Raw genomic sequence first — 15,072 nt, forward strand, 5'->3', positions numbered from 1 at the left:
GGGCTTTGTCGCATCTGGGAGCTGCCCTTTACTTCACATGTGGATTTCGTTAGCGTTGATTTCTGCAATTTCATCTCCTTCATCGTCATTCTCTTCATTATGGAAATCCCACAACACATTAATTTGGGTTTCCTCATCCAAGGGTTCTTCTACTTGGCATTCCTCCTCATCTCCTTGTTCTAGTTTGAGCTCCAGTATAGGTTTTTCTTTGTTAAGGAGCGATCCAATAAGAGCCAACTCTTCTGTGTTTAAAGCCCCTTCGTTAGGTGGAGTAGGCAATGCAAGTTGGCCATGATCACCATCTATTTTCTTACAATAGAAAGGTTTGAAGGGCTTTCTATTGTTATAGTCTCCTCCATTACCACTAATACTCTCTCCATGATACCTTTTCATATCAATGACTATGTTCATTAGTTTCTTAATGATCCGATGCAACCCTTCCACATCCGTGGTGTCCTTTTCTTTAGTTTCAGGCCCTTTATTATCATTTCCATTATTCCTCTTGGATGTCTGAGAGGCTTTCTATTCTCTAGTTGTAGGGTGGCATGCTGTGAGACTGAGCATTTCATTCTCGACCTTCACTGCTTCATCGATAGAACCTTGTAAGGTTTGCACATTACTCGTTTTAACCCACATCGCTGTAGGGACACGGAGAGCAGAGATATAGAATTCCATTAGCACCTCTTCAGTAGGTCTAGTGGTGGATGGGATTCTATTGAACAAGGTGTTGAATCGGATGTTAAAATCCTTAATTTTCTCCTTGCTTTCCATTTTCAGACAGGATAATTCTAAAACTAAGGGCACAGGTGTTTTGTCATCACCAAACTTGTCCAAAAAGGCCCGCTGAAAAGCATCCCAACAAGTGATTGACCCTATTCTCAAGCTAAAATACCACATGGAGGTTACACCACTCAAAGTAAAAGAGAATAGGTGGCACACCACATATTCATCAGTGACCCCCAACCTGTGCAAGGCTAGGAAGAAAGAGCAAATATGGTTATCAACAGTGTCTCCCTGCTCAGGGTCGAAATTAGGTAACAGTCTTTCTGTATTTTGGGTAAGGGATGCTATTGGCCAGGTACCGCTATAGCATCCTGTGCAAGCCAGGGAGGGAGTGCTCCCAGAGGAGGTGGGGGTTGATTCCCACCCGAAGGAGGAGGTGGAGGTTGATTCCAAGCCGGAGGAGGAACGTTGGCCATATTATGGGCATGGAAGTTTTGGTTGGAGGCTTCTCCGTTAGGATTCTCAAAATCAAGCAAGGAGTTACCTCTAGAAGGGGAATCCTCAAGAATTTCTTCCCAAGGGGTGTCAATATTTTGCAAGGATTCTAGCACAATATCTTGGAGAGAATTGGATGCAGATGTATCTTCGCTCAGGGTAAAGATCCTTAGCTTTCTCTTAATTGTCAGAGGTAAAGAGTGAAAGATGCGGAGCTGAGAGAGGGAACGATTGTAAGCCTGAGTAAGTGTTCTGACTGGTTGTTCTTGAGTGACAAGATACTCCCACCGTCTTTCTTCCTTGGGTGACCTAGAAACAAGACTTAGAGGGGTCTCTATTTCTTCAAAATGAGGCTCTTTCAAATGTGTGGCAGGATCTCTCCGACCTTTATGATCCATACATTAATCCTTTGGAATCCATGCGTGGCACTTATAGATGAAATCTTGAAAAGCTAGAGAGGGCGGTTCATCCCTCCTTCTAGCGCCAATTTGTTGACATAGCTAACGTTCGGTATGCCAACAAGGGGAACTAACCCGATCGCAAGCCCCAATTAGACCTGCTTTCATTTGAATGGCTAGCTCTAATGGGTTTTAAGGGACCCCATAGAATGTTTGAACATGTCTAAAGATTGGTTCTGGGATGAAGACTTTAATTAATTCAACAAAATAAAACATCTAACCTCTATGTGCTAAATCTTATGTGTACTACTTCTAACTATAATCTAGTCCTAGCTATCCTAATCTATCTTGCAAGAGCATAATATGAAAGTTTAAACATCATATATATGTTCAATAGGAGCGTGATAAATAAGGTTAAACATCATGCATAGATTCAAGTCCAAATGAATCAATCAATGAATTCACAGTTGGACAACACTGTATTAAAGCTAAATTGCAATCCAATCACTCATATAGAAATCCACATTCTTCTATGGAATTAAAAATTGCAACTGATGTTTAACCAAGTTTCAAATCAGAGACCATTCGCAAGTTAACCATGAAACTAAATCACATTCAATTTAAGAAGACTAATAGTGAATTGTGAGTCATCAACAGGCATAAATATAAATCACATTTACATTCATGCCAGTAATAATACTCTAATCCAAAACAATATAATGAGTCTGAAACTATGGCTCCTTCTTGAACTAAACAGTCCCCTTTATTCACAATAAATCAAAACTGTTCTTCTCCAAGCCAAAAAGCTCCTTTTCCTCTTCAGAGGAAATATTTATGCAAAAGCTCTTGACTCTAGGTCTACCCCGCCTCTTCATCTTCCCCGCTGCTTTCAATATGCAAATCGAGTATATAGAGACAAAACCGTCAGTGTAACCGTTGCCACATAGAAAGCATATCTGCTGGAGCGATTAGTTTCATGAAGAAGTGAACTGATGTTGGCAAAAGGGGTGACTGTGTATCACCTCCTCATGATTAAAATCAAGACAACTTTGCTCTCGGACTGTACAACCAACGCGTGGGGCTCCAACTTGGAATGCTTGAGGCCAGTCCTTCAAACACAATGCTTCTGCACATATGGCTCTTCGAATCCACTACTGCGTCTTTTACTTCTCAACTGCAGAGGTAGCTATCATTAGCTTCATGATTGTGAACAATATAATAGAAATATTCACATAAAACAAAAGCACTACCTTCATTAACTTTTATAAACTATGGAGCAAGTGTGAAAATGATTTACACCTAAGACATAGTCAACACACAATTTCACGCTCAATCCATATCCTTGGCATGGCTTTCAAGGGCTTCTTTTAATCGCATTCGGGCATCGGCCCCTTCGCGAGTCGCAATACGGATGCTTTTCATTTCCCCAATGCGTAATTACACTATCGGGACTCCACAGGCCTGCCTTATACATTGAAAACTCGATCCCTTTGCTATTTTGGAAAGTTTGGAAAACACAGGAAAACAAGGAAAATCCCACCCTGATCGCTCAAGCCAGACCTCAAATGTTATATATCGGCACTTATAGATATCGTTGGGTTAGGCATATCGCATATCGCAATATGCAAAATCCTGGGACTCTGTTGATATGCGATATATGATATGGCCCTCAACCCAAAAACATATATATACATGTTAATACTGCTGGCAGGTTCGCAATACAGGCTTGCCTTTGAAAACCAAGATTTTAATATTTTTTGAGAAACAAATGAATATACAGGGAAAACCATGTCCAGCCATAACGTCGGACTTGAAATGCTATATGCTCAAGTTCATAGATATCGGTGGATCCGCCACATCACCGTGCACACTATGTATTAGGCTCATGCTCTGCTGATATATGATATGCGATGTGGCCCTGGACTCGACAATGTATACAATGCGGTTAATAATGTCGTTGGGTCCGGAGGCTAGTGGTGCACCATTTATATGCATAAACCTTGGACTTAGGCCGATTGTGATATGCGACGAGGCTTTCGGACCCTATATATATATATATATATATATTGTTGTTTATAATGCCATCTGGTCCAACCCTTATGGCATGTGTTATGTGCCCAGATTGAGTGTGATAAGCAAAAGAGGGATGGTTTATGTATTTTGCGAAGGGTTTCCTTTTTAAAGGGATTATAATGGGACAATGATGCGATGAAGGGTTTCTCTAGAAGGCATTGTAATAGGAATAATAATGCGATGAGGGTTTTGAGGGGTTAAACAAATCCTAATAGACATAAGAATGAAGGGTTTAAGCGATGGATTTGTTAAAGGGCTTTACCCATTTGTGAATGGAAGATTTGGCTCTCCATAGACTTAAAATCATTGGGATGAAACAGATCATTCAGAGAGATGAAAGACCAGATTTATAGGGGACCCATTGAAAATTTGCTATTAGAGCATGTTTTAATGGGGTGATAGTTGTGGCCACAACAAGTCCTGCACCTCCTTTCAGCTGCTTGGAGCATTAAGGTTGTGCTTTGATCGGTTAGTCAGGTGGCCGAGCTACTTGTGTATGGATTCAAACGATTTCCATTCAATTTTCCTCGGAAGGGATCACCATTCAACTTTACCAAATGCACCGCGCCACCATCTGTAATCTCCTTAATAATATACAGCCCTAACTAGTGCATTCTAAATTTCCCTGGGAATTTATCAAACTTACTATCATACAACAAAACTAGATTGTTTTCCTTGAATGTGCGCAACTTGATGTGTCGGTTGTGCCATGCATTTTCATGCTGCTTTTGGACCTGCTAGGGGAATCTAGCCAAAAATTGTTCTTCCTTGAGCTCTTCTAGCTGTGTGAGCCTTTCCTCCAGGGCTATGTGATCTGTCATACTTATGAGCACTGCTATGCACAGACTAGGCATGATATATTCCATAGCCATTGCAGCTTCCACTCCATAGACAAGCCTAAAAGGTGTCTGTCCTGTTAGTTTCTTACATGCCATTCGATAAGCCCATAACATTGCAGGTATGCATAGGTCCCAATCACTTCACTGCACACTGCATACCTTGGTTAGCACGGTTTCTAGCACTTTGTTGAATGCTTCTACTGTCTTGTTAACCTGTGGGTGATACAATGTGCTCTTCTAGTGATACACCTAAAACTCTTCCATCAACGCGTTGATTGTTTCATTCAGGAAGTGTTTACCACTATCGCTCATCAAGATCTTCGGTCATCCAAATCACATCAGTGCATGTTCAAACAAAAACTTTGCGGCAATCATGCTCGTGCAATCCTTCACTGGCTGTGCTTCTGCCTAATTAGTTAGATACTCCGTCGCAATGATAATGTACCTTGCATCTGTCTTTCCTTGACATTTGATGGGTCCTACAAAATCTATTTCCCATTTATCGAAAAGTTGTAATGCCATCTATGGATTCAAAGGATTCTCATCCCTTCGTGATGGCCTACCTGTTCTTTGACATACATCGCACACTTTGCAATATGATTTTGAATCCTGATGAAGGGTTGGCCACCACAACCTTGTGTGTAGAGTCCTCTGCATGGTTTCTCTTCCTGCATAATGTCCTCCCGTAGTGCCCCCATGAGCGTTCACAAGGATACTGCTTTGTTCAAATTCAAGTACATATCTTCGCAGTATTTCATCATTCCCCATCTCTTATAAAAGCACAACAATGATAGAGAAATTTGTCATGCTCACCACTAATTCCTTCTTTTCCTGGATAGAATATCCTTCTGGCATAGTTCCAGTTGTTAGAAAGTGAATTATCTTCAAAATGTCCATCTGCTACACGCACAAAGAAGAGATACACATCAGGTAATCCTTCCTCCAAATTAGTAGGTTCCTCTACAGTCTCAATGTGTGAGAAGTCATTTGGTCCCGCATTTAATCGTCCAAGCTTCACAACAACTTCAAAATCATATTCTTGGAATAATAAAAGCCATCTATAAATGCGCCCCCCTAACATAGGCTTATTGACCAAGTATTTTAGCGTGGAGTACACGTGCATCCACGCAGGTTGGGGTTCTTCTCCATAGGCCTGTGTCCACTTGGCTAGATGCACACACGGGTCATCCTGTCCATCATACTTGTCTACCAGTTGCATCTTAGGCTCTCCAAAATGCGCTCTCATCATTCTCCTACATTTGCGCCAATCATCAAAGTTGCCTTTGTGTGTACCCCACCATCTCACGGGCGTAGCACGCAGTACTGTTATAGACATTTTTGGGCACTACAACCCCAAGCATAAATGTCCATAAACCAAGGGCTCCTAAGTCCCTAAAGTATTGTTCTAACCCCTAAAATAACAAGGTCAACTAATTACAGCATCTCCCAGAAGTTCTCCATGAAAAACTACTCAGAACTGGTCAAAACTGGACCATTTCACCTGCTCCATAGGCAAAGTGCGTTGCATCCCACCTAAATACACACAGTAGGTGTGATGCATGTCAAAAAACCCTTCTATGGGGTGAAATTGGCGAGAAGGGACAAATGGCAGGGTCAATCCGCAAGGTGGAGGAGCATGGAATCTTCCAAAAAGCTCTCCTCTGACACTTGCCTCTCTGAATTCGACCAGGGATGAGTAAGAGATCATCAATCTCCAAGTGGAATCAAGAACTATCAGAGAGAAGACACTAATCAAATCTCAAAAGCTGACTCACCTCCCTTGTAGACATCTATATATGGATCCCTCATCCCAGAGATCCAAAGGCTGGAATTTTGTATCTTATAAGGAAGTGTTGTTGGTTTCTTGGTGCAATATCATAGTGTTGGGTGATCTAAGCTTTTCATGAGGTGAATAAGGGCTTTCTTGCTAAGAGGATGATGCTGGGTCAGAACAATTGGTTGTAATCCTCTTTGCTCTTGCTTGATTATCAATAAAGCTATTCAAGTTTTCCTCCACATTCTTGTATTATTGATGATTTATGCATTTGTGTGATCAATGTACATCTGATCCTATATTGTTTATGATAATAGACCTATGTTCTTGGATAGTGTTATGCTGCTTTGATTCTACAGGTACTCCTTGAAGCTGGGTAGACAAGGAAGCGAGTGGCAAAGACCTACGAAAAGAGAGATGAATCGAGCAAGGAACCAAACGCAAGACAGAGGGTGGTCTCCTTATTCTTCTCTTATCTATTTCTCATAAAGGAAAATGAAAGTAGTTTTTAGTGTGTTTGTTTCTAAGGTAGCTACCAGCCTTAGTGGGACTAGCAGCTCTGTATAACTAGTTTTCCCGATAACAAGTACCCAGTCCAAGGCCTCGAAGTGTTGCTTTTCCGGCACATCCCTTCAAAATTCATCCAAGAAGATATCTACCTCATTTAGACCATCATAAGTAGGAAGATCTCTTGATTCTATTGACACACAGCATAGTGACCGGGTCGTCATGTTATAATTCAACGTAGTTATTTCGTGTAACCGATTCTACTATCGTTCTAATTCTTCATTGGAATCTGAAGTGAAGGAACTCTCATGCTCCCATGTAATCTGTCCATCCATGGTGGGATTCATCTAGTCTTGGTCTCGTGTTGTTATCTTATAGATGCAGTCCAAATCATCATCACTCTCATAGTCACAGACTAGCTCTGTATAGTGCGATCCTTTAGCAGGGTCTAGGGGTACAATTACATGCAATGATTTCTTCTCAAAGATCATCTTGTGCTTCTTCAGATTGATTACCCCATTCATGTCAATGGCATAGTCAGTTCCTAAGAGGGCAGGGTATGGATTGATGTCATAAACAATCTCTATCACATCGAAATCTGCCAGCACGCTCACTCCCTAAATATCCACAGTTATTCCCTGCAATCGACCCATAGGTATTATTTTATGCTGGTTCTCCATTCTCAGTTGAATTGGAGACCACTGTAATGCATGTCTTCCCATTCACTCCCATGTTTGTTTTGGAAAATCATTCACATCTGATCCTAAATAAAGAATGACTTTATCCATCTCATATTCTCTGATCTACACAGTAAGTCTCATTTCATGCCCTGTCCTTATCTTATGTTTTCCTATCTTCCAGAGGCGTGGTCCCAACACATCTATTGGTGAGTTCCTGTAACCCTTTTAGACCCTTACTATCACGCAGTAACTTCATACAGGTTTCCAAAAAAATTGTGGGAATAGATGGGTCCATTTCTGGCTCTAGTTTATCTTTGTTTCTTGAAGTGGAGGCATCAGTGAAGCTCTTCTTAGCTTCCATGAAGGTTTCCCGAGCGCGCTCCAAATCAAACTCAGCTTATTTCATCAGAGCTTTGTGAACCCAAGTACTCTCTTCTGGTAGTTTCCCCTTGTCATCTCCTATCATGATTCCATTTCAAAGCACAATGTTTACATTTAGGTCTTCCTCATGCAGCTCAGACCTCATCATTTGCAGGTTCTGAGTCGGGGCAAGCGGTAGCACTCCTTTGTCATGTAGCCTAGCTATTAAAGTAGGACAATATTCTATCTCATGATCAAACAACATGCAATACTTGCACGACGGGCACTTTGGATTCGTGCAATCTTGGGTGTTATCACAAAACCTTCTCTTGATATGCTATTGATCAGGAAGACCTTGAGTAACTGTTTCAAACCAACTTTTGGCTGAGGCTTAGCCTCCCCAACCTGAGAGGGCTCTCTCACTAGGTTAAAGATTTAGTAAAAGATTAGATGGCTAACTCTATGTAACAAATAAAGAAGTATGAATGGTTGAACACAATCAATAAACATCCACTGGGCTTATGGAGTCAAAAAAATGTTTAGTATGACAACAATATTAGCTTAACATGGAAGTCAGGGCATCAAGAGTTCAATATATTAGTAACACATAAGAACATGTAGGAAACACAGTCTACAAATGCATGAAGGAAGTTAGAGCATTGCCAATGAGTTCTAAGTAACATACATTCATATCAATGCAAATGAGGAAATGAGGACAACCATAAGAAAATCAAGCATTGAACTCTCTTCTAAATCGTGAGTAGTAAAGCCAAACTTTGTATTACATAAAAGCATAGTCTTCCATAATGACACAATCTGAGTGTTTTTCACAAAAATTTCCAACCCTTGGTGCATTACACCTCTTTTCATATATAGAATTCATTAAAATCTTGTATTTCTTCCTCAAACATGAGGGGAATTCGAATTTTACTTTACCTGACACCTATTGATACTTAAACAAACTATTAATTACAACTAGCTATTAACTATAGTCCTAGAGTCCTAATACAACTAGGAGTGTAACTCCTTATTATGCTAGCAACAACCTAGGATGTGGAATAAATTTTGTTTTCTACAGATGCTCCTTCTTAACTTCGAGCTTGTTGATGTCCATAACCCCCCAGCTGGCCTCCAATAGCTTCTCCTTCATCTGCCTTGAAAACTAGGAAATTGTCCCTTGCTATGTTCTGGCTGAAAAATAGGTGTTGGGAAAGAGTTTTTTTCTCCTCATCAAAAATGTATTTTTAAAAACTGAAGGAGGATTTTGTAGACCACTCTGTGCTAAACAAAAACCTTTCTTTGGTTTCTACAATACCTTTCCTACTTCCCAAAAAATATCTTTGAATATCAGGTGTAAACTGGAAAATTGTGATTTCTGAAAAACTGCTCCTACAATAGTTTCGTAGCGCAAATTGTGTCATCAAATTATCCCATATCATAATTAATTTGAAGAAACGGAAAGAAAATTTTGTAGCTCATTATGTTAGGAATAAAAACCTCTTTCAGTTTTCCAAAATATGCTTTTAGTTGTGGAAGAGACCTTCTGGAAGTTGACTACTTAAAACAATTTTTCTACTGAAAAAGGCTGCTTTAGTGATTTCGTAGCACAAGGTTTGGTATGTGTATATGTCTTCATTTCTTGAATTTACCTTTTTCTTAGGGCTCAAAACTTCTCAAGTGATCTTATTACACCTCTGCAGTAGCATCCCTTTCAAAAGAATCCCCTTTTTCTTTCAAGATAGATGCTAAAGAAAACAAAACTGTTGTGTGAGTCAAAAACACAGTTTGTTTTCTCAAAATTTTCATTCTTGGGATTTTTTAACGGTTTCACCATATGCTAATGGGCCATATAAAATTGAAATTTATCCATCCAAAAACAATCTTCAAGAAGGTAAGTTCCACATCAAAATTGTATTAAGACTCCTCACTTACTGTATGGTTCATTTAAGTTGAGGATGCCCTTCAGGTTTACTCCGCTAAATCTTCAAGCCTTCAATTTGCCTCTTCATCACTCTGATGTTGGTTCTAATCCTATTATTAATCCATCTGATGTATCTTGCCTCCTTAATAGCAAGGACAACCCAAGTGAAATATTGAGCTTTTCTGTTCACTGCTAGGGTTTTTGAATTTTTCTCATGTTCCCACTTAGCCTTCATTTTGTTGAAGTTGACCCTTTCAATTGCATGTCTTCTTGCCCTTTTCTTAAGTTTGGCGATTTCAAGCTTGGCAAGCTTCAAATTCTCCTTGACCTCCTCAAAGCTTTGTTCTTTTTATTGAGTACTAATTGCCTTGTTTTTGTCATCCTTGTGCACTGTTGATGGTTGTAATGGTGGAACCACAATTTCTTCATGTAACTCTGCTACCACTCCTGTTTCATCCACCACTAGCTTTGCCTCTTGTAACCTTCTTGAATGTCTGGTCACTGCTCACCACGGGCTTGTTTACTTCGAACTTAAGAACAACAACAAGTGTCTCTTGCATGCATATGAGCAAGATCAACATGAATATGTCCAAGATCAATTAACCCTTCCCTTTTTTGAAATTTGAAATGACTGCAGACAAATGACCCCTAACAAATCTAATGATGGATATGAATGGTTGCATGTAAGTGGTAAGGTTAATGGACTGACACCTGATGATGAAAATCTAACAAATTCTAGTGGATTTGACAACTAGACAAGATTTAACACGAATCCCCGATTTCGTAGCGCATCTAGTGTAAATTTGGGGTTTTGTGCTACGAAAACTCCTAACTAGACTTTGCACTACGAAAACTCCTAGACAGTTTCGTAGCGCCTTCAAAATCTTAAAATGACTAGATACATGAACCTTTTGAAATGATGTGGGATTCTATGATAGTAGAAATAAGGTTGTTGACCTTTATGTAATAATGGAAACAAGACTCCAACTCTATGATTTAGACTCTAAAACAAAAACAATAAAAAATGACTTGACCGTGTTTAACATAAAAAATTTGGAACCATGCGGGCTGTCCAAAATTTTAAAAACTTTTATAGTGATAACAGTATTGTTATCACTGAAAAAGTTTTTAAAATTTGGACCACTGGTATGGTTCCAAAGCTTTATGTTAGTCTTGGTAAAAGTCATTTCTATTGTTTTGTTTAAGGAATCTAGAACATAGAGTGGAGTCTTGTTCCCATTAGCAAATAAGGTCAACAATATTGTTTTACCTATCATTAATCCCAAATTGATTCAAAAGTGTCATGTGTTAAGGTTGTTTTAAATTTGACATGTGCTACGAAATCACCTAGGAGTTTTCATAGCACAAAACTTAGAAAATACACTGTGCGCTACGAAATCAGGGATTCGTAATTAGGAGATTTCGTAGCACAAAACCCAAAATTTGCATTGGCTATGCTACGATATTGGGGATTCATGCCAGATCTTGTCTAGTTGTCTAATCCATCAAAATCCATTAATGTTTCATGATCATGTGTCAGTCCATACACCTTGCTTATCACATGTAACCATACATTGTCATCATTAGATTAGTTAGGGGTCTTGTTCGCACTCTTTTCAAATTTAAAAAGGGTGATGAGTTGGTCTTAGTATTTTCCATGTTCCTTCACGCATAAGAAGACAATCAACAAGCTCAAGCGAGGCAGTTCTCCATTTCAAGCTCAAGTGAGGCAGTTTCCAAAATTAAGACAGTGCAGGCTCTTTCAAATCTCCTTGCAGGTGTCTCACAGAAATGTCTGAAGAAAGGAAAAGTCATATATCAGGCCGGTGTCTTAGAACTGAGCCTAATGGATTAGATGTTCTCACAAGGGATAGAGAGGTGGAAGATGCATTCAAACAGGTGGGCTATTGGAGATTATGTGAAAAAATTCAAGGTGGTCACATTCAGGTAACCAAGGACTTTGCTTTCAATTTCACCGGTTTGAATTCAAGGGTTGGAGTGCTAGAAATACCAGTTTCTCCTGAGGTTATATCTACAGTCACAGAGATTCCTAGAGGCTAGGAGAGATGGTTCAAGAACTTCAAATTTGAAATGGCACCTTGCCAAGAATTTCTGAAGCCAGAATTTATAGGCTCAAACCTAGCCAAATCAGTACCCAGAAGCTATGTAAAAGATTCATATGCCAACTTGCTGTCATGCATCCAAAGATATTTTACTTGTGAAGGAAGATACCATAAGGTGTACTCTTACCATTTCAAGCTTTTATTACATTTCACTAGAAAAATATCTTTAGACTTACCTTTTTATCTATTTCGTAGCATAGGCAAAATGTCTAATAAGGTTCAGTTGAAGAAAGAGGCTTTTGAAACCTTGTTGTTCCATCATGGTTTGATCAAGAGGATTGTTTTACATGAGCTTCAAAAGATAGGTAGGAAATGGTCTGCTTTCTTTTTTATGACATGTTTTAGAACTGAAATAGGCCTTAGCCTTAAGGCTAAGGAAATGTCTTCATCAGTAGTAAGTCATCAGGAGGAAGCAAGATCAAGTAGGTTTGTGAAATTGAAAGCCAAAAAGAGGTGAAGGAGCCTATGACACCACTAATGGTTCAAGATACCCCTCAACAGTCATAGAAGAAAAAAAAAAGTTCAGATCAAGGAAGTGGTACAAGAGTATTCTATTGATAAAACAGTCCAAAGAAGAGTAACATGCAATACACAGCAGTTTCGTAGCGCGCTACGAAACTGCTATAGCTGCAATTTTGTTTTTTCTTAAGGATCTATCTTGAAAGAAAAAGGGGATTATTTTGAAAGGGATGCTACTACAGAGGTGTTTTGGTCACTTTAATTGCTTATTGAATTAAACAACAAAGTGCGACATAAATTGTCAACCTAGGGAAGTCTTGTTATTTCAAAGGGAACTGCGTACTATATGCACTCAATTTTAAAAGAAACAAAAGTTGTAGTACAAACAAATCACGCCTTACTTTAACAAACTAAAGCTCCACTGTGCATTACAGCAATTACACTCTATTGCAGATAACTATCAAAGAATGCTTAATTCCATTTAAAGAGTCATATAATGGAAAAGAATCAATCTGCAAAGGAAAACAATGGTTGTGCTGTAACAGAGAGTCAGGACCCTATCCGTAGAGCGGGAACCTCCAGCACCTGCCTCTGATTAACTAGCTTACCAATTCACTCTGTAACTTAATCACCGGTGAAACACTCATGAATTAACTTTGAATAATACAACAATCAATTGAGAAAGAAACAGAGTTTTAGCAAAGGTATTATAAACAGTATTCAGCAAACACTACTTGTTAACAAGGCATGAATAAAAGACACACTTGAAACACTGCAGAAATATAATGGGTGAATCTTGTGATGAAGGTGGGCCCTATCCTTCTCACAAGATTTCCCAGGAACCAAGAACTAGAAAAAGATGTTCATAACAAAATTTTATTCATCCATGCAATATGTCATATTACAAAAAGATTTCTAGTCCTGTTCCTTCCGCTGAGCCTTTTTCCATAGTCTCTCCCCATCTAATGTAGATGTCTCCTCTTTATAAAGAGGATACATCTATTACAAAAGCTTTACATTATAAGTTCTATTTTAACCCATTATACAAAAATAGGGAAATCAATTTCCCATCAACAAAATGTTGTTACAGTAATACTGTCTTTAGATTATAGGCGTTACATCCCGTGTAACAGCTTCCTCGGTGATCAGTCTGGTTCCTTTGTTGCTATCAAATTTAGAATGCAAATCTTAGCTATTTCAGCTTCGAGATTCACGTGCCATTTCTACTGTTTCAGCCACTGCAAAAATAGTCTTGCAAACTCCAGGTTGTTTCAGCAATGCGAACTGCACATCATTCTTTAATTGTTCAGCACCTAACAATTTAAAGATTAACTATGAAGATATCGTGACTATATGCTAAATAATTAAACGTATAGTGATGAGAAGAATCATTACATACCTTTGGGATAATTGGGTTAAAACACTATGTTACACAAAAATATCGTCACCATGATTATTTGCAGTCAGTATGGGTCTATCATCACTTGTACTATCCTCCTAAGCAAGTCTCAGACCTCAGCTTTTCAAATCAAGCTTTGGAAATGAGAGAAAGACATTAAAAATCAATGTAACTCTAGTTCCGCACTTTCTCTCATGGTCACCTGCTGTCCCGCACCTTCTGTGTACAAAAACTGTGGACCTGCCCGCTTTGTCCCTAACAATGTAGGTGCGGACCCCTATGAAAGTCAAAAGGTGCAAGTTTTATCTTAAAAAACTCACTTTGGGTTAATTCTAGAGGTTTCTAGAAGGAATTTTGACGTGGATTGTTCACTCTGAGGTGGTTCATGCATCCCAAAAGAGAAGGAGCTAATCCCTTGATGAGAGGAGCTATCCCTTTGAAGGAGGGCTTTATCCCTTTGAAGGAGGACTTAGTAACCTCCCTCCATTGCACTATAAATACAGGCATTGGGCTGGTTGCTAGGGAGGTTAGAAGCTGAACATTTTTGAGGGTAAATGCCGGTGAAATCAAGACTTCCTAGTTGAGCTTAAGAGGAGAGATCACACATCTTTTTGGCTTCAATGAGGAGTGAGTGAAACTTGTCAAAGTAGAGGAGACTTCTTGCTGGACCCTGGGAGGAGCTTGTACAGCGTCAAGGCAAAGGTTGTAAGGTTCTTATTCTTTTGAATTAATACAATCAAACTCATTTTTCTCAACAAGTATCTTATGTTATTTGTTTCATGGACTCCTTGACTTTCATGTTAAATATGTTTTATGCATTTGGTTTTTCAGGTGCTATTTAATTTGTTTGCCTTGTTTGTTTTTGCAGATTCACGAAAAGGACCTCATTTGGATCGAAGGAGCAAGGGCATCCATAAGCTAGCGTTGGACCTAAGGTAGGCCCTAAAAACACTTGTTTGCTATTGTTTATTAAAGCATATTTAGAGAAAGATAGTGTCTGGTTGGTTTGCTTGTCATTAGGTCTTCTTTAGATTGTAGGATGGTCTATCTTGTCTACAAGATCGACTTATTCTGTGTGAGAAAATGGCAACTCCGCTGGGGAATTGATTGTTTTCCTTGTTTTTACTTTGACCTGAGAAACTCTATTTTTGTTTCTATTTTTGGCTTGTTGTGTGTAAAATTGGGTAGAGTTTGTAGATCCAGGGTTATTTTTCGTTTTTCGTAGCTTTGGGAGAGGACCGCACCCTAGCCGTTTGACACAGTGCGTACTTACCTACAGCTTGGCTTTTAGCATAGAGCGGGACCGCACCTGTGCCAACTG

The sequence above is a fragment of the Pinus tabuliformis genome, chromosome 8 (genome assembly GCF_031772625.1).
Source record: "Pinus tabuliformis cultivar Carrire ecotype Pingquan chromosome 8, CPIR1, whole genome shotgun sequence".
NCBI lineage: Eukaryota > Viridiplantae > Streptophyta > Pinopsida > Pinales > Pinaceae > Pinus > Pinus tabuliformis.